This window comes from Felis catus, chromosome C1, assembly GCF_018350175.1.
Source record: "Felis catus isolate Fca126 chromosome C1, F.catus_Fca126_mat1.0, whole genome shotgun sequence".
In the NCBI taxonomy this organism is placed as follows: Eukaryota; Metazoa; Chordata; class Mammalia; order Carnivora; family Felidae; genus Felis; species Felis catus.
In genome coordinates this window covers 217,756,330-217,775,363 of record NC_058375.1, presented here as the reverse complement: position 1 = coordinate 217,775,363, position 19,034 = coordinate 217,756,330, and the positions used below count along the sequence as shown (strand labels likewise).

The window sequence follows — 19,034 nt, the reverse complement described above, 5'->3', positions numbered from 1 at the left end:
ATTCTGTGTCTCCCTCTCTCTCTGCCCCTCCCCTGTTCATGCTCTGTCTCTCTCTGTCCCAAAATAAATAAAAAACGTTGAAAAAAAAATTAAAAAAAAATAAATAAAAACGGATTCCTCATTATTACAAATCGTTGGCTTTTTGGTATGGTTTGCTATCCAATGGAGCTAGCAGGGCTAAGTTTGCGGGCCAAACCATTGTTTTCCCATGACGTGTCTCAATCGACCAACAGTCAAACGCCCTCTGATTGCCTTGAGCGGAGTGCCTGGCCCTTGTTAGGAGCTTATTGGCAGGGTTTGCTCTGCCTTTGCCTTCCTTTTCACTGAGAACAAAAATTTTTCTTTGAAATTGCCCTCTGCATGTTGGCTGGCATGATTTATTTCATCCTGAATGTACACCTCGTTAGTCTTTTTTTTTCAGACTGGAATTTCTGACGGTAGCCAAGGCTTTGTTTTGGTTTTCCATTATGCCCCTACGTCTCATCTGAGCAGCACGGCTTTACCGCCAACCGACGTTTTGCCCAAGCACAATCCACTTGGTGCAAATGTTTTGTTTTTAATGGGGAAAATTAAGACTTAGTATCCGCAAGGAAAAGCAAGATTTTGGTATCTGACATCACCCCTAATCCTTCGGGACGCTCGAAATGCACAACATCTGGGTACAATAAACAATAATAAGGCCTAATAATGTTTTCACTGCTCAGCATCCTCTTAATAACCTGTCTACAGATTTTCCAAATGCCCTGCACAAACAATAACAATGACGTTTCGAAACCACAGGCATCATTAGCTTGTATATCCTGAGAATTACTCTGCTGAGCAAAATAGGGACATGTACACGTGGTATGAAATTCCTGGCTGGGAGAAACATCTATCACAGCACATGGGGAAACGCTTAATGAGTTACATGAAAACAAAGCGTCCAGACTCCTCAAGTTTGATTTCTGCTGCATCTTGAAGCAGGCACTGAGGACTGAAAGGCTGTGATGATTAAGCTCCAGTGGGAACCAGTGGAACAACGCAAACAAATTCAACATTCAGTTTGGCTAACTTTTTTTTTTTTTTAACTTTAAATCCATTTGGGTCTTGCACGGCTCTTAAATGTACTAAATAACGCTCACAAGAATCCCACCAATGCAGCGGTAGGACAAGACCATAATTTATTGGGGGGATTGACCCAAACAAAAATACGTTTCCAGAAAAGGCACAGAATGACTTGACCTTTCTCTTCCCCGTTTGCCAAGCAATCCCGTGTCCTTGGCTTGGGCGGGAAAGAACAAGTGTTGATAAATTAGGTGTTGGGAGCACCCTTCTGCCATGTTAGGGTGGAGGGCTTGTTGGCATGCTTTCCCCTAATTACCTGTGATTTTCTCTCTTTCCTTGGGAATGTCAGGAAGCTGTCCGGAAAAATAATTGATTCACGTGGTGGGTGGGTCAAGACCTTTGGGAAGGAAGAATAAAATACCACATTCGAATATCTGTCTTGCAAACACTCATATTTCGTTACTTCCCACAATTCCACCACGCAAACAGTGGCATGTGTGGATCGGTCTGTGTATTACCTTCCCTTGTGGTGACTGTGACCAGGAATATGAAGTACAGATATGTGTTCTCTTTCTTGAAGACGTTGCTAACTGAAGACGTCAATTATATAGGTGTAGGGGGTGGGGGAAGGTGCAAAAACCATGGCTGTTATTTCTGAGAGGATATATGCAAAGGGCCTGACATCTCATGTGGGTTTTCCCGACAGTGAGCTGTGTCTTTCCAAATCAAGGCCCCAGCCCCACTTTGAAAAATCAAGGCCCCAGCCCCACTCTGGACATAACATTGGGGTTTTCCAATAACCGGCTGTGGGCACATTCCCGAAACAGATCAGAAAACAGGTGCCCAGGCTGAAAGGCGCTGTGCTCACTCAAGGGGGTCCAAGACTTCCAAGGCAACCTCAGGAGGCTTCTACACAGTTAGAGAAGTAAGTGGGAGAGGGGCAGAGTCCTGATGCCAGGAGGCCACAGAAAACTCCATAAGGAAGCCTCTACTTAGGCACAGTATGGAAGCCCCTGTCCTATAACTGCTCCTGACAGAGCTGCTTTCCAGAAAGCTACTTGGGCAAAGAGCCCAGGCTCAACAGCCAGGGCTGGAGGAAAGGGGCAGGTGGGCAGCGGTCTCAGCAACCTTGAAGGGCTCCCTGTGAGCCTGCTGTCACGTGCATGCACAGCTGGTAAAAGTGGGCTCTTTGGGAGGGCCACGCCTTGGCGTCTCGGGGGCTCTAACCGCTAGCAGGTGCACCTCCTGAGAGGCTCTGCTCCTGGGGTTGTCTCCCCACCTGGGCCCTGTGCACCTGTAGCCTCAGCACTGGGAAGACATACCTTCTCTCTCCCCGCTGTCTGGGACCAAAAGAAAGAAGTAAAGCTGTTTGCATTTTGGACTTTAAAAAGAGAAGTGTATAAGGAGGCATCTGTTGGTGAAGATGTCCAGTTCCAGAAATGTAGGTAACCTTCCAAAACAGAACAGGCCAACATGCAGACTTCTCGGCATGAGAGAGCCGTACTAGCGGGGCCTCAGCCTCTGAGTTTTGATGGGAAGGATGTAACGCCAGCATCCAGTATTGCTGAGTCCTGTCCCCTACTGTGGCCACATGGTGACATTCCCGAAACTGGAAGGGTCCTGACAACTTACAGCAAAAGTCGCCACAGGTGAGCCCTTGAAAACTGAACAGTGATGAAAATGTGGAAGCAGCAATGGTGAAGATATGGTATAAAATAAGTTGCATGAAATGAGTTAGTTAATAAGTAACCATCGATAACAAGATCATACAACTTCATGCAAAAGTAAATAAAAATAACATACTATAAAGAAATGACCTGTTATATAAAAATCATGCAATAGTGATAATTTGCACCTCAAATTCCCAATGATTTCAGCAAAATCCTGGAAGGGAGGCTGGGAAGAAGAAAAAAAATATTAACATGCTACTTGTTAATTCTTTTATGTGGAGGAGCTAGGAGATGCAGCTTATAAATGTTGATGGAAAAGTTATATTATTATTATAATGATATATGTAGTCATTACTGTTGTACTTAGAAATGTAAACATTACTATTGTTAAAGATAAGCGGAAAATTTCTAAAAATAATAACAAGAAAAGAGAGCAAGCATTGCTTATGCAATATGGCAAAAAGTAGGGAAGGAAATAAATTGGAAACATGAAGAAAACATAAAAAATAGAAATCATAAACGAAGATGACAGACTGAAGACCAAGCAAACAGTTAATGCAGCAGAATAAATGTGTTAAGCTATTGTATAAACTCTCAGACCATATAATAACAAATGCAAACTTGTAACTCCTTTCAAACTCTCTTTAAAACATGATCATATTAATGGAGAAGGCAGATTTTTGGGAAAAGGATTTCCCAAAAAGGGAAAGAAGAAGGAGAGAAAACTAGTAGGAAAGCATCCATCCATCCATCCATTCATCCACCCATCCTTTATTCATTCACCCAACCCATGTCTGCTGAACGTCTACCAGGCTTGAGGTTGGTTATGGCCTATGGAATGGAGAAAGAGACACTGTGTCAGTTCTTGGGAAAGTGACATTCCGAAAGAGGAACAGAGACATGGCTAAGGTGGTTCTCTCTTTCGGTGAAGGAAAGAACAAGAGCACCCTGCCCCCTGGCCCCCAGGGAAGACATCAGTTAGAAGTAGAGTCATTAGATAATGGCTCATATATGTCTGTATATTTCCTGTGGAAAAAATCGGATCAGATAACTAATATATGCCCATGCACTTAAAATGGAACCACGCTGTGCACATTTTGGTTCTTTTTTTTTTTTTTCAGTTCCTAATACTAACTTTTTTTTTTTTTTTGCCACAGGGCCACCTCCCAAGGTGGACGGACACTAGCCATCCCACACACCAGAGCTTGACCCTCCATCACTCTGTTCAGTGGGTGAAGTCTGGAAGCTGGTTGAGGACAAAGGGACTCTGAGTTACACATGTGAACTTTTCTTACAGCAGAAGAGTATAAAGGGATCAGCCAAAGTAAGGATTCAAGAAATCCACCTGCACTGAATGGGGAATTGAGTTCTTGCACACTCCAGAGTGGGATGGAAGCACGAAATTGCTTTAAACTATTTTTACAACTGGTCAGCCATTTGCTAGGTCTGAGATTTTCCCTAGTTCATGGAAGGTTTTTAATAATTCTGCACATTTTTGGAACCACTCAGGGTAAGTGTGAGATGATCAAAACTTTTTATGTGACCTCCGTCTAAGGGGTTCACACCTATTCCTGTTGGTGCCTGTCTAGCTTGGGGTCCCCCAGAAGCAGACCCCATGACCAAGATGTGAGCGCAGGTTGTGAGCTTTGGAGGTGATCATGAAAAGTAAGAGCAAATGAGTTGGGAAAGGTGTCAGGGAATTGTAGGAAACCAGGGCCAGGTGCCCTAAGGAGCAGATCGCCTCTCTGGGCATTTGGGGCTCATTGAACTCTGGGAGACCAGAGAGAACATGCTTGCAAGTTGTCCCTCCAGAAGGGTGGGAAGCTGGATGACTTACCCACCCACTCCCTTCCATCATGGTTAAGGGCTGCTCTGGGCTTTGACTCTCCAGAGCGTTTAGCCAAGCCAGGTTCTGCAGCCGCAAAAAGCCCTCTGGCACAGGGTCACAGGGACTTGCAGCAAGAAGCCATAGGCACACCCATGAGTGGAGGCTGCTGAGGTGACAATGACGGACTCTAACGCTATCTAATAAAAGGTTGTACCTCCACTCTCCTCTGCTGCTTTTTTGTTTTCATTTCTTTGTTAAGTTGGTGCTTTGTGTCTTATTCTGATAAACCACTGTGGTCTTGCTCTGTTGTACTTTCCCTCCCTTTCATCGCTCCTTCCTGTCTGCAGATGTTTATTGAGCAGCTACTCATTTTAGGCCTTGGCAATGATGGATGACTGGACATTTGTGTGCACAGATCTTTAATGATGCTGTGCATAAGCAAAAAATACTGTGGACCTTCAATTGTTTTCTAGTTCAGAAGTTGGAAGAAGGTATCCATTCATGTATCTGCCCATCCATCCATCCATCCACCCACATCCATACATGTACCCATCCATCCATCCATCCATCCATCCATCCATCCATCCACCTATCTGCCCATCCATCCATTCATCTGCCCATCCATCCATCCATTCATCTGCCCATCCATCCATCCATCCATCCAACCATCCATCCATCAACCCACATCCATCTGTCCGCCCATCCATCCATCCATCCATCCAACCATCCATCCATCAACCTACATCCATCTGTCCGCCCATCCATCCATCCATCCATCCATCTGCCCATCCATCCATCCATCCATCCAACCATCCATCCATCAACCTACATCCATCTGTCCGCCCATCCATCCATCCATCCATCTGCCCATCCATCCATCCATCCATCCACCCACATCCATACATGTATCCATCCATCCATCCATCCATCCATCCATCCATCTATCCACTTGTCTGCCCATCCATCCATCCATCCATCCATCCATTCATCTGCCCATCCATCCATCTATCCATCCATCCATCCATCCATCCATCCATCCAACCATCCATCCATCAACCCACATCCATCTGTCTGCCCATCCATCCATCCATCCATCCATCTGCCCATCCATCCATCCATCCACCTGAAAATCCATCCATCCATCCATCCATCCATCCATCCATCCATCCAACCAACCATCCATCCATCCACCCACATCCATCTGTCCACACATCCACCATCCATCTATCTGCCCATCCATCTATCCATCTACCTGCATCCATCTGTCCTCCCATCCATCCATCTGCCCATCCATCCATCCATCCATCCATCCACCCGCACATCCATCCATCCATCCATCCACCCACACATCCATCCATCTGTCTGCTCTTCCATCTACCTACCCATTTATTTATTCAAAAAACATTAATTGAAGGACTGATGTGTGCTGGGAAGTGCCAGGCAGTAGAGACATAGCAGTGAACAAAACGGGTAGCAATCCTGCCATCAGAAATCCTGTTTCCTTATGAAGGGGACAGACAAAAACAGGACAGATAAGCAAGTTATGTAGTATGCCAAAAGTCAGTGCTATGGAAACCCTAAAGCAGGGGAGAGGGACAGGGAATGTGAAGGGGCAGCTAACATTTTAACAAGAATGGTTGGGAACAGTTCCTCAGAGAAGATGACATCCTTCTTGCAAGGAGAGAGGAAGCTGGCCATGGAGGTACCCACAGAGGGCAGAATTCCTGACAGAGGGACAACAATAGCAAGGTCTGGAGCTGTGGTGCCCTGGCATATTCTAGAAATAGAAAGGCAGTGCAGCTGGGCCACTGGACCCTACCCAGAGGGTAAGGAGGAGAAGGATCAAGCAGGGACTGAGGCCACTGGTTGGGATGAGAAGGCCTGAGAAGCATCGGAGCTATGTTCAGTGATCCCACTTGGGTTTTAACAGGATCATTCTGGCTGTTGTGTTTAGAATAAACAAAAAGGAGTGACAGAGACCCAGGGAGCCTGGAGAGGAGGAAGTACAATGGTCTAAGTGAAAGACACCTGCGTAGGACAGGGCTGCGGCTCATAGGCTGTGCCCACACAATGCTAGGGGGCGCCATTGCAGCAAACGTTGTTGGAGGTAGTGCCATAAGATCCTTCTGCTTTGGCCAGGGAGTTGGCAGTGGGTGGGATGAACAGTGCTAGGGTTCTGGATCTATTTGGAAGCCAAGTCCAACAGGACTCGCCAACAAGGGCCTTTTCACATTGGAAATGGAATCACCTTTTATTGTTTTCCTCAGAAGGTTCCTCTCCACAGACCAGGCACAGGGTAGAACTTTCATTTCGATTCTCAAGAACCAGCAGAATGGCACCGAGTGTTCCCCTGGTTTTGTCATAGGTCATCAATCTCCCCAGAGCCTGGGGAAGACAGAGTAGAAAGTGAGCCCAGATATATCTTTGGAGACAAGGTGCCTATAAATAGAATGTCATATGTGGTCAGTGACATTGTAGGAATTTGTGTTTTCTGAAGGGAAAAATATTTTGTCTTTGATGGATTTTCTGTTTTACAGACATAATTAATCACAACGTCTTAAGAAATCAATTTCTCTAATAGCAAAAATAATCTATGTTTTGCCAACTAGAAACACCACTTTTATTTAAGAAACACTCTCCCTTGGTTGATTGTACTTTTTGGCGCCAGGAGCGAGAATTCTGTCCATGTGCACAGATTATAATGATTCACTGAGGAAATATGAAGTTCTTAGACCAGCGGAGAGCGCTCAAATGCCTTTGCCTTACCAAATGGATTCTCATTCAGAAATGGATTTGACAAATAAACAGTAAAATGTCCAAGAACAATTGTTTTCCAAATTTCTGAGCAATAAATACATGTTTCTACAGAGTGTTACGCAATGATGCGGAATCCGAGAATTTTTAGAACACGGCAGGTGTTTACTTTGTCCCCGGGTCCTGCCCCCAGTGTGGGACACTGCCCCTCCCCCCTGCCCCGCCTCAGTACCACCAAGACACAGGCTGTGGTCTCTTCCAGCACATCCCGAGGCAGGCTGAACTGCCTGTGGTTTCCTATTTGAGCAATACTCCTTGGAAAGTTCTTCTGTTAATTGGAAATCCTCCCTTCTGTAATTTCCCCATCGGCCCCAGGTCTTCCTTCTGGAATTACAAAGGATTCGTACAGTTCTTTTTTCAAAGAGAGGAGGACGGCTCTCACCTTGTAACGTTTCACTTTTCTCCACCCAGGCTTTCCTGGTGCCTTCGTCTGCCGCCGTGACCCACTCTTAAGACCGTCTTCTCAAAGAAGCCATTTTCATGGAGGCATATCAAAGGTCCCTTGTTCCTACAGAGAGTCACCCCGTACTTTCCACATCCATCCTTGTGTTTCTGGAGGGGGCCACATCCAGGCCCATGCCTAGCATGCCTCGCTCTTGCCATTGGCTCCAGAAAGGGGAATCACTTTGGGGAAAAAGTTCCACTTCTTTGAAAACAGCCAGGGAGCTCACACTTGGCTCACCCCGGCTCAGATGTTCAGGCTCTGTTGGAAGAGAAAACCCAGCATCCTGAATCCACCAGGGTCTGGCAGAAATCTCTCAAGAGAAAATGGCTTGATTTTAAAATTTTAACTGCCTTTGTCATTTTCCTGCCAGGCCGAACCTTGTATAAATGTGCTTTTAATTAAGTAAGAGCTTTGCTTATCATTCTCCTGCTCTGTTTAGTTTCCAGCAACTGCGTCAAATAGTCTCAGTCAACTTCTCCCATTAACATGAAGGCTGCTGGTGCACGGGAGGCCTTGACAGGAGCCAGCGGTGCCCGCCTCGTTTTGCTTGTTGTGGCGGCCTGGCTGCTGGCTGGCGTCTTGACTGTGGCGTGATGGATGGCGTGCTGCCGTGGGCAGGGCCACCGGGGGGACCTGGCTGGTGCCGCACATGTCTGTCGCCTGCCTGAGTCCAACCTGGGTGAACGCAGAGGACTCGCCTCTGGGGTGAGGTGAGGTCAGCAGAGAAGCTCTCGTTCCTTGCTCCAAAGGACACAGCTGCAGAGTGTTTTGGCTGTGGGGGTTTGTCGCTGTCCCAGAGTCGAAACTTGGAACAAAGTGTCTCTTCTCCAAAATTAAAAAAAAAAAAAAAAGGTTAAAAGAAAGAGCAACAGAAACACAAATAAGGTGAGGAAAGTGCACCCAGCCTGCTGTGTGATGCAGGAGGAAACACCGGAGTCACCTAGAACGAGTTGTTGAAATTATCGTAGCAGGTGCTTTCTCGCCACACCGGGCTGGGTGACATTTCTCCATTGTAACAAAAATCCCAGCATTTTCCGAGGGGTGTCAGTTGAAGGACATGATTTCAACCGAGCACCCAGGTGTGCTGACCAAACCTCCATTGGCAAGTTCTGACGCCTGCTTTCTTCCAAGGTAAATATTGACTCTAACAGTGGGTGAAAATCTGTCCCTTCAGGTTTTGTGAGCACCCCCTTACAAACGCGTTCTGTGAGCGGGAATCACGGGACAGGGTTGTCAACTCAGACCCCATGTTAAGCTCTCATGCAGGTATTCGAAAACAGTGCTTGGTGACACTGATTTCTTTTGCGTTAAGGAGACTGGCGTTCTAGATCGGCCCCTGGGCCTGAGAGCTCAGCTGCTTGCTTGGGTCCCAAACCTTTTCTTGTGTCTGGAATTTCGGGAAAAGCCATGGTCTCCTTGTGTCCGCGGGCTAAGCCCATGGGTCCGAGTTTGCTTCTGCGGTTTCAGGAGTGAATTTCTTTCCACGGATCACCCAAAATAGGAATTTAAGTGCCTCCTGGCAGAAGGCTGACTGCTCTCTTTGTCATATTGCGATGAATGCTTTGGTGCACTACAGAGACCCAGGTTACGGAGTGTCAGATCACCCATTACACATCATGCTTCTCCTGATGACAGACTCACGGACGAGGGCACTCAAAGCCCCACAACGAGTGGACGTCTAAGCTGCACCCAGGTTCCTGGGACTGATGGGCCCCATCCCGCCCCCCTACTGTGGCCTCCCAGGATCCTCCAGACCCTTGCGGGGGGGGGTGCTCTGACCTGAGCAGGAGGAGAGGGATGTCCTCCCTGGGCATGGTATAGGGTTGGGGGGAGGGGAAGCAAAGTCTCAGGCCTTTTTGGCCTGTTTGGCGCCCCTCTGTTTTGGGGTTCACACGTTGGGGAGAGCGATCCCTGCCTGCTGTCAGTGCCTTTCTGGTATCTCCATGCTCCCTGACTCCCCCAGTGTTGATACAGTGACTGGGTCTCCCCCCCACCGCCCGCCCAAGCGCCCCTCTGCAGTTCTGTGGATTCCCCCTCCAGGGGCCCCAGCAATGGTAGCCAGAGCAACCTGTCAGAGAGGATGTGGTTTTCCAGACTGAAATACATCAGAGCCCCATCACCCAGCGGTGATCTCAGGCTTTACCCCCTAATGTAGGGGTGGGGGCAACGGGAACTGGAGCTCCAGACTCTGATCTTTCAGAAGAATTCCTCAGACTACATGTGAGGTCATCTTCTCCACAGGGCAAGCAACTCCCACCCACTTCCTTCCGGATCCCAGCTCCAGAACAAAGAGACCAGAAGAAGCAGGTTGCCCGGCTTCATTCACCTCACCTGTAAATGCGGGAGCCCCTTCTCCAGCTGCCCCTACTGTGGGGCATGGATCTGGTGAGCATTCCAAGAGGGTGCATCAATTCAGTGACCCATCACCCAGTTCATCCCCAACAAGCAGGAGCCTCTCCACCGGAAGTGCCTGCAACATATCTTCATGCGTGCCCAAGGGCATCGCTAATGGAAACTGGAGAACACCTAGGATGTCCCCCACCTTCCCCCGTGAGAGGAACAGGCTCTGTTGATCTGGAATAGATGTTTGCAAATCAATGAACAGTTGGTCGGATGGCTGCTAAACATTTCTTGTAGAAGGAAAGCGAAGAAAGGGGGAGTTCACATGAGGTGATACCATTGCTGCAGAAAAAGGATCAAAGGGGCACGTTGACCCCATCTGTTGGTTATTGGTTTTCTTCAGAGAAATCCTACCTCTTGTGACCACTGGAATAGTCTGATATGAAATACATAGAACAAAGCCCAGTGTGCATCAGAGGAAGGCAAGCCATAAGAGACTCTTAAGTACAGTGAACAAACTGAGGGCTGCTGGAGGGGAGGTGGGTGGGGGGTGGGTTCAATGGGTGATGGGGAGGGGCACCTGGGTTGTTCCGTCAGTTAAGCACTTGACTCTTGGTTTCAGCTCAGGTCATGATCTCATGGTTTGTGAGTTTGAGCCCAGCATGGGGCTCCATGCTGGCAGCGTGGAGCCTGCTTGGGATTCTCTCTCTCTGTGTTCTCCCCCACTCACACTGTCTCTGTCTCTCAAAATAAATAAATAAACTTAAAAATTTCTTTTAAAAAGAAAAAAAACAAGTGGGGGGTGGGCATTAAGGAGGGGACTTGTTGGGATGAGCCCTGGGTGTTATATGTAAGAGATGAGTCACTGGGTTCTACTCGTGAAGCCAAGACGACACTGTATATTCACTAATTTGAATTTAAATGAAATAAATTTTAAAAATGGTGTAATTTCAGATTTTGGAAGCACTTTTCCACAGGAAAGACTGAGAAAGAAGAGGGAGAAAGAGACAGAAGAGGCCAGGGCCAGATGGATGGTTCCCAGAGAGGGAACACCCCTGGGCTCCCGGTTGAGGACAGTGACAACAGACCAGGTCAACATTTAGTGCCCCAAGTGGTCTAAAGCACGGTGCTAGTTATAATACAAGATACCAGCTGGAAAGGGAAACACCGGATGGCCTGTCATCTGGGCATCGTTCCGGGTCGGGTTGGGGGGGTATCTGAACAATTTTGCAATAAATCACCCACCTGACTATAGAATAACAGCTTTTTTGCTTCCTTAGCTAAGGCAACTTACCTGTCCCAATGTCACCTCAGGGCTTGGGCTTCCCCAGAACCAGAAATCAATAGAAGGAGAGGCCAGACGAGGGTGTGCAGTGTAGCCTGGAATTGCTCTAGTGGGTCTGAAGAAACCAGACGTCTTCAGGACGGGGCTGACAGGGGCATGCTACCCCAGCTGCTCTGGTCCTCACGGAGAAACTGACCAATGGAAACACAGGTTGCGTTTTTTTTTAACTTTATCAATTCCCTAGAACAAGTCCCCCACAGCATTTGTTTTCCATTTTTAAGCTGTTACAAGAAAAATGGAGTGAGAACAGATGCCCCCCACATGTGTCCCTCATCTGAATCTACTCAATTGCCCCTCCGTCCCATGGCTGCCTGGCCACTTTCCTCTCCTCTGATGGTGATCCTTAATACAGGGGCTACCCTATCATCAGTCACCTTCCAGACAGACTCCATAGATTTCAAGCGTTAAAATCGGAGAATTCCCCACACGATCATTTTATTGGGGGGGAAGAAGAAAGGAGAGCAGGAGAAGAAAAGCAAATTAAGTACAGCTTACATTTTCCACGCCCTTTGCTGATGCTAGATCTTGGCCAAGCCTCCTCCTTACCATGTGTTCCGCGTGTTGAATAACAAACTGAAAGGTTCGTTTCCAGGGTTATGTTACTGTTGGCTGATAGCGTATCATTTCAAGGGGGTCCATTTTTCTCAGCTCCTGCTCAAATCACTTTGGCAAGTTTAATCTGGTCTAACAGTTTTGCTATTTACAGATGGAATTTCTGTATCTTAAGAGTGCCCCGGGAATTTAGCTGAGTGGCTAAAAGATTGACTTCCAGCTCTGAACCAGGTGGAAGAGGGGAAACATACAAAATATACAAGGGGGTGTATCGCTGAATTATCTCTGCTCTAAGAGCATTCCTATGGGCACAGGGATTAATTCCTGGTCTTCAAGCAGTAGAACACCCCCAAAGCCACAAGAGGGGAGCTCTGTGCTGGGAAACATGGGGGTTGGGAAGAGCACAGTCCCGGGCTCACTGATTTACCAGCCCTGTACTCTGGGGTGTATTCCTTGATCTCTCTGGGCTTTCTTTTCTTCATTTGCGGAATGGGGTTAATAAATCCCACCCTGGAGTGTTGTCCTGGGGATGGAACAGGTGATTTCCCAGGAAACATTACATCCACAAGTCTCCTCCTCCTCTCTCTCTCTCTCTCTCTGTCCCTGTTTAGATGTATCTCCATCCCCTTCCCTATCCAAACCCCTTTCTCTTGCTTTTCCTTTCTTTAAATGTGTTTTGGATGATGCAGAGCTTGGGAATTATGAGGGGGATCAGAGGAATTGTGACCTCCAATCCTCACAGATGACTCCATAGTTGATACAGCTTTTTTTTTTTACAAGTTTGACTCATCCTAGTCTTTTTTTTAATTTTTAAAAATAATTTTTTAACGTTTATTTATTTTTCAGAGACAGAGACACACAACACAGTTGGGGAGGTGCAGAGACAGAGGTGGACACAATCTGAAGGAAGCTTCAAGCTGTCACCACAGAGCTGACGCAGGGCTTGAGCCCACAAACCGTGAGATCATGACCTCGGCTGAAGTCAGACACTTAACTGACTGAGCCACCCAGGCGCCCCTGACAGTGACGATCATGCTGGTGACAGTGGCAGTGAATGTTGACGGTCATGGCCGCTGACAATGCTGCAGGCTTCCTTGTGCTAACACTCACAAGGAAGTGAAGTGGTCCAACATACAGTCACTCACGTAATACTCACAACATCTTACTTGGTAGGACCATTTCCCCATTTTATAATCGGGATGCAGTTCAGAGATACCCAAGGTCACAAAGCAAGAGTGTAGCAGAGCAAGATTCAAATCCAGTTTATATGACTCCAGGAGGCTCCATATCAAATCTCGGTCTGATTCTTTTTTGCTATCTCAGGCAATAGATGGCAATAGAGAGGAAATAGTCCCTTTGTAGGAAACAATGTCATAAGGAAGACTTTTAAAGGAAGAGACAGTAAGAGCATTCAGCAAATACCTTAGATGTCTATTAAGACTGGCCAGCGCACAGGACATTGGGGAGCCCTTGAAGTCGCCCACATGAGAGATGATGGGAGCAGGTGTATCTTTTGTTCCTCGTCTATTTCCAGGCCCTTTGGCTACTTGTTCTGCGGCGGCCGCCACTCTGACCAGCTCCGTATGGATTCCAAGGAGTCACGTCGGCACAGTCCTATGGTGCCTCCCTGCCCACCTCTCCTCCCGCCCCAGTGTCCATGTGTGTGCAACCTGCAAATTCATGGGGAATTAGAGTCCCATGGCACGAACTTTAGATCAGTGCAGGATGCAGGCAAGTAGAGTTATTTCTCCTTCCTTCCTCAGAACGAATTGTTCTCAGACTCAAGCATTCTTAGGTCCTTCAGAAAATGGTTCCATAAGGACTAGCCAGAAAGGACACTTGTGACAAAGTGGAGGTCATCAGGTGACACCCCAACCCTCAGATTGGCTCTCTCTTTTCCCCCCTGGCTTACTGCCCTCCCTGCTCACGGCTGTTTTCCAGGGAATGCACCCTCTGGTAGAGTAACGAGCATGCACGATTCTGCCTTGGACCCTGCTTGCTGGGTCACCCAGGCCGAGACACCAGGACTGGGGCAATAGGCATCAAGGTTGGGAGGGGGCGTACTATCTAGCCACATTTAAAAAGGGAAAGGACTTGATGATTGGAGGTGAGTGAAAAGAAAGAGTCGAGGATAGCTTCCAAGCTAAATTTTAGTGAAGTGATGCCTTCTTAAAAAAAAAAGAGGTCACCATTAGTGGGCTACTTTCTTAAGAACTTGCCTCTGTGTAGCAATTTCTAGCACCCACCATCCTTGACCTTCTGCAGAAGTTGGGTGGCAATCTGTTTCCTAACAGCAATCCCGTGAAGTGATTGTGTGATGGGAGTAGGAGTGACTTTTAATATTTGGATAGAGGGATGCCTGGGTGGCTCAGTCAGTTGAGCTTCTGACTTGAGCTCAGGTCACGATCCAGAGGTTTGTGTGTTTGAGCCCCGTATCAGGCTCTGTGCAGACAGCATGGAGCCTGGAACCTGCTTCGGATTCTGTGTCTCCCTCTCTCTCTGGCCCTCTCCTGCTTGTGCTCTCTCTCTCTCTCTCTCTCTCTCTCTCTCTCTCTCTCAAAAATAAATAAATAAACATTTAAAAATATTTGGAGGGGTGACTGGGTGGCTCAGTCGGCTGAGCGTCTGACTTCGTCTCGGTCATGATCTCACGGTTCATGGGTTTGAGCCCCACATCGGGCTCTGTGCTGATGGCTCAGAGCCTGGAGCCTGCTTTGGATTCTGTGTCTCCCTCTCTTTCTGCCCCTCCCTGCTTACACTCTGTCTTTCCTTCTCTCTTTCAAAAAATAAATAATAAACATTAAAAAAATTTAAAAAATTTAGATGAAATCCTATAATTTGGAGGGAATTTTGTTTAATTTCTTCAGATGACCCATGAAGTAACAAGGTAGATATTACTGTTGCTGTTTATATCTGATAACTCTGAGGCACAGAATCAACAATCCTCCTGGCCAAGAACAGACAGCTCCTCAGCAAACTGTGAGTTGGGGCTCCTGGAGCCATGTTTCTTTGACCAGCAAGCCCCTGGTAGGCACCTGATCCTCAGTGACACCGCTCCGTCTTTAGGGTCCTCATTCCCTTCTGATGCAGGGACCCCCTTTTGAGATAACAGAAACTACAATTCTTCAAGTGTGGGTGGGCTTGTGATTTCCTTCTTCAGTATAAGCCTCTCACGGATTCTCAATAGTACGGGCAGTCAAATCTTCGGTTAATGCTTTTCCTGTACATACAAGGAGAGATTATGCCATGCTCATTGATAGAAAAATCCAAGATTGTAAAAATGCCAGTCCTACCTAAAGGAACCTATGGATTCAATACAATCCCAATAAAACCCCCCAAAGGTCTGTTTGGTGGCATTTGATGAGCCTGGTCGAAAACTGCAGAAATTCAGAGGGCCAAGACAGCCGAAGCAATCTTAACGAAGAACGAAAGAGTTCCTTCACTTCTCTGCAGATCCCTACATTCCCTTCTTTTAAATTCTGCTCAGAATGTACCTTTGCCAGGGAGCCTGCATGGTACTGCTTACCCGGGCCAGATCAGTCCCCGCAGTCCACAGGAGTCCACTCGACAGTTCCAATTTGCGCTCTGCGGTTCTGAGAAATTGTAACTAGTAAGTCTCTGCATCTTTATGGGACCCAGAAGCTCTTTCCCGCATTGTCTGTCCGGGCTCCACAGCGATGCTATGAATTGGGCGGAGTAGATATTGTCACTGATATTTGACAGCCCTTCCTTCCATCACCCTGTGAGGGGAGTGGCCAGGATCCACAGCCGGCCCCTCCCCTTCCCTGGCTGCCTGGGTCCGTCCACAGGGCATCTCCCCTCTCCCTGCCCCCAAGACACCCCACGGAACTCTCTGCAGTACTGAGCTCAGGACTTGGCTCCATAAGCCCCAGCTCTTACCGATTATGACAGCCTGTCCTCAAAGGACATCGAAACTGACAGGACATTCCTCTAAGAGTCGGAGGGAAAGGGCTGTGTCCACATTGTTTACTATGTGGTGTTGTTCATTTGTGCAACGTCTCCTTCCGTAAACATTTGTTAAGTGCCACCCACAATTGTTCCCACTGCCGACTGCCCCTTACTGGATGCTCGTTCTGCAGGCGTCGTGGGGCAGAGAGGAAGATGTCCTTTCCCCCCTGAGTTCTCATTGTTACGGGGATTAAAGCAGATTACCCGTCAAATAATAGTGGGATCTGAGCTGTTGATAGGCACACACGGGGTGTCATTAAAGCTTCCCCAAGGAGAAGTTGGGCCAATTAAATGATTACATTTCCCTTCTTTTTTTTTTTTCTGAAGATCCACAAGAAGGAAACTTGGACATGTGACAAAATCTGTAGGTTCTCTGGAAAAACTCTCGTTCTGCTGTTTTTCTGTTCCCACTGAGGTGGTCCAGGTCTGTGACCGAACCCCAGCCCTCCCTCCACTTCCTTTTGTATCTTCCACACTCTGCCAGATTGACCTTAAGCACACAACTTTGTGCCTCCGCTGTCTGCGTTGGCTCCCTACTGCCTTCAGCAACATTTACTTACTCTCTGCTCCCTACAAAAGCTACATTTGGCGCCACGAGCGGCTTGGCCACCAAAAGTCTCACAGGGAAACTAAAGTAGCTGATACAGATTTATTTCCTTAATCAAGCATCAACCTAAACGTGACTTTTTCAGGTGCGCCCTCCCTGGAGGCATGGCTGCAATCCCTTCTTCTATCACATCCATCCTAACAGATATACATAAGCAGAGGTGAACTCTCCAGCGTCTGTCTCCTGTGCTAGATGGGAAACTCTAGGAAGACAATGACGGCTTCTGTCCTGGTCGCCACCACAGCTGCGGCCAACAGAGCGTGGGCACATGAGTCGTGCCTCATAGATGGTAAGGGCATGGTGACTAGTTCCGAGACTGTTCTCAGCATTTGGAAGTTTCCATCCAGGCCTTTTCCATACAGACTCCTCTGTATCAGGATTGATGGGAGAAGCTGAAAGAAATACAAATAGCTTGAAACTCAGCCTAAGACCCCAGGGCTTGTACGTTACTGGAAGAGACAGATATCAGCACGGGTTCTGAGTCTGGGCTCCTGTGTGCCACCTCCTTGAAACCCCGTGGGGCACAGGGCCATTATCTTATATCAGGACGTCTCTCTAGTCCCGCCCCCACCATTCAACGTCTACCTCCATTGCATTTTCACTAACGCTTCTGAGAGAAGGTTGTGGAAGCTAATGTTTGTTGGACGTTCACTCTGGGCCGGGCATTATGCAGAGCATTTTTCTCGAGGTTTTATAATCAATCTAAGCAAAGAGTCCATTTGAGAGAAAAGACATCGAGGCCTAGAGCGATGACCTCGCTTGTCCCAGGTCACATAGCTGGGGAGTAGGGGAGGCTGAAATGGATCGAGGGCTCTGTGATCAAGCCTTGGTTACAGAGGGCAGAGTCACTCTGGCCAGTTTAGAAAGGGATTACCTCTGTTATTGGGCAGACAGTACACTTATGGAGGTTCTGGAGGATATGATTCCAGGTGAGCTTCCATAAACGTCTCTGATGCCACAGAGGCTCCCCAGCAAGCTGCCTGAGTGGGGAGCTGCCTCGGGAGCCTCATCAGGACCTGCCCTTTCCTACTCAACTCACTTCTGAACGCACGTCCTAAAGGAGTGCTTCCTTTTTATTTGAGGTATAATGGACATAAAACATGATATTAGTTTCAGATGTTCAGCAATAAATCGATATTTTTCTTGGAGCGGTCCTGATTGGCACACAGACTAAGTCACAACCGGAACCCCTGCTGCAAGGGAGTCTGGGAAGTCTAGTGTCTAGCTTTTAGCCTCTGTGGAGCAAAAAGGCACATTAACTGGACCTGGAGAAGATGTGGAGGAAGGCAAGTCAGAGAATCAGCCTCAAACTCCAACACTGAAGTCCAAACATTAAATGGTGATTAGTGTGTATATATACCTATCTATGTCTATATCTATATCTATATCTATGTCTATATCTATATCTATATCTATATCTATATCTACAATATTCTACTATATATAAGTAGCATAGATAGTGTAGGCTATGTGCTATATATACACATATACATATGTATATGTATGTATGTGTGTGTGGATATATATATATTATATAATATCCTATACTCTTATATATCTGTACACATAATCTTCCCTTTCCATGCAGAAGCACCCAGGAGAGGGAAAAGTACACGTCAACTTCCATCTGGCATATGCCACCATAATTCGTCTTGTCCAAAGGCCTTTTCAGCCCACTGACCTTCTGACTGCAGTGGACATTACTGATTGCCTCCCCAGTATACACACACGCCCCCCCCCCCCCCGCTTCCTTACTTCTAACACCTGGTACAGGCTGGTGTCCTTCTCCTCAACCACAAAAGCGGGTTCGTGTCAGAGTGTGCCCAGCTCCTCCTGTCACTAAAGGTAGATTCCCCACCACATCCTGGCCCAGAAGACTTTAGCAGCGGGGTGACAGGTGACGCTTCTAGGAAAGCAGTTGCTTTCTCGATGAAAAGGGACAGATCAAACTGGAATTTCCTTTTGAGACTTGTCCTTTCCCTCTCTTCCTTCCTACCTGGAAGTGTGAGCAAGTTATCTAGAAGTGGTGGACCCTTCCAGGGAGCATATGGGCCAAAATCACATGGAAGAATTGGAGGAGGAGGAGGCAGGAAGGAGCCCACATCCTGGCCGTACTGTAGAGGTGTCTCGCCAGCCCCTCAACTGCCTGCCTGTGGCCTTATCGTTATGCCAGAAAAATAGAAAAATTAGATAAGCTTGTGTCTGTCCAGTTCTCTGGTTTCTGGTAGTCGTAGAGCCTAAAGAGTCTTCCCTGGGGTCAGTCCTCAGATACCCCACCCACGGCTGATGGAATGTTAGGGCTGGATGAGCAGTTAGAGGAGACCCGACTTCAGTCCACAGACCACCTGTAGTAAATTTAGCGGCTTCAAACAGTCATCATTTCATTTGTTCTTGATCACATGGGGCAGGAATTCTGGCCG

The 19,034-nt window shown here is 47.4% G+C and overlaps 1 long non-coding RNA gene across 1 annotated transcript; it reads right to left on the bottom strand.

Moving 5' to 3' along the window:
- Positions 1-7,138: 7,138 nt before the first annotated feature.
- Positions 7,139-11,634, bottom strand: LOC123379321. The gene is made up of 2 exons (XR_006583659.1): positions 11,436-11,634; positions 7,139-10,375 (listed from the first exon to the last, which is right to left on the bottom strand). It is a non-coding gene; the product is annotated as an uncharacterized LOC123379321 (long non-coding RNA).
- Between the last annotated feature and the right edge of the window lie 7,400 nt (positions 11,635-19,034).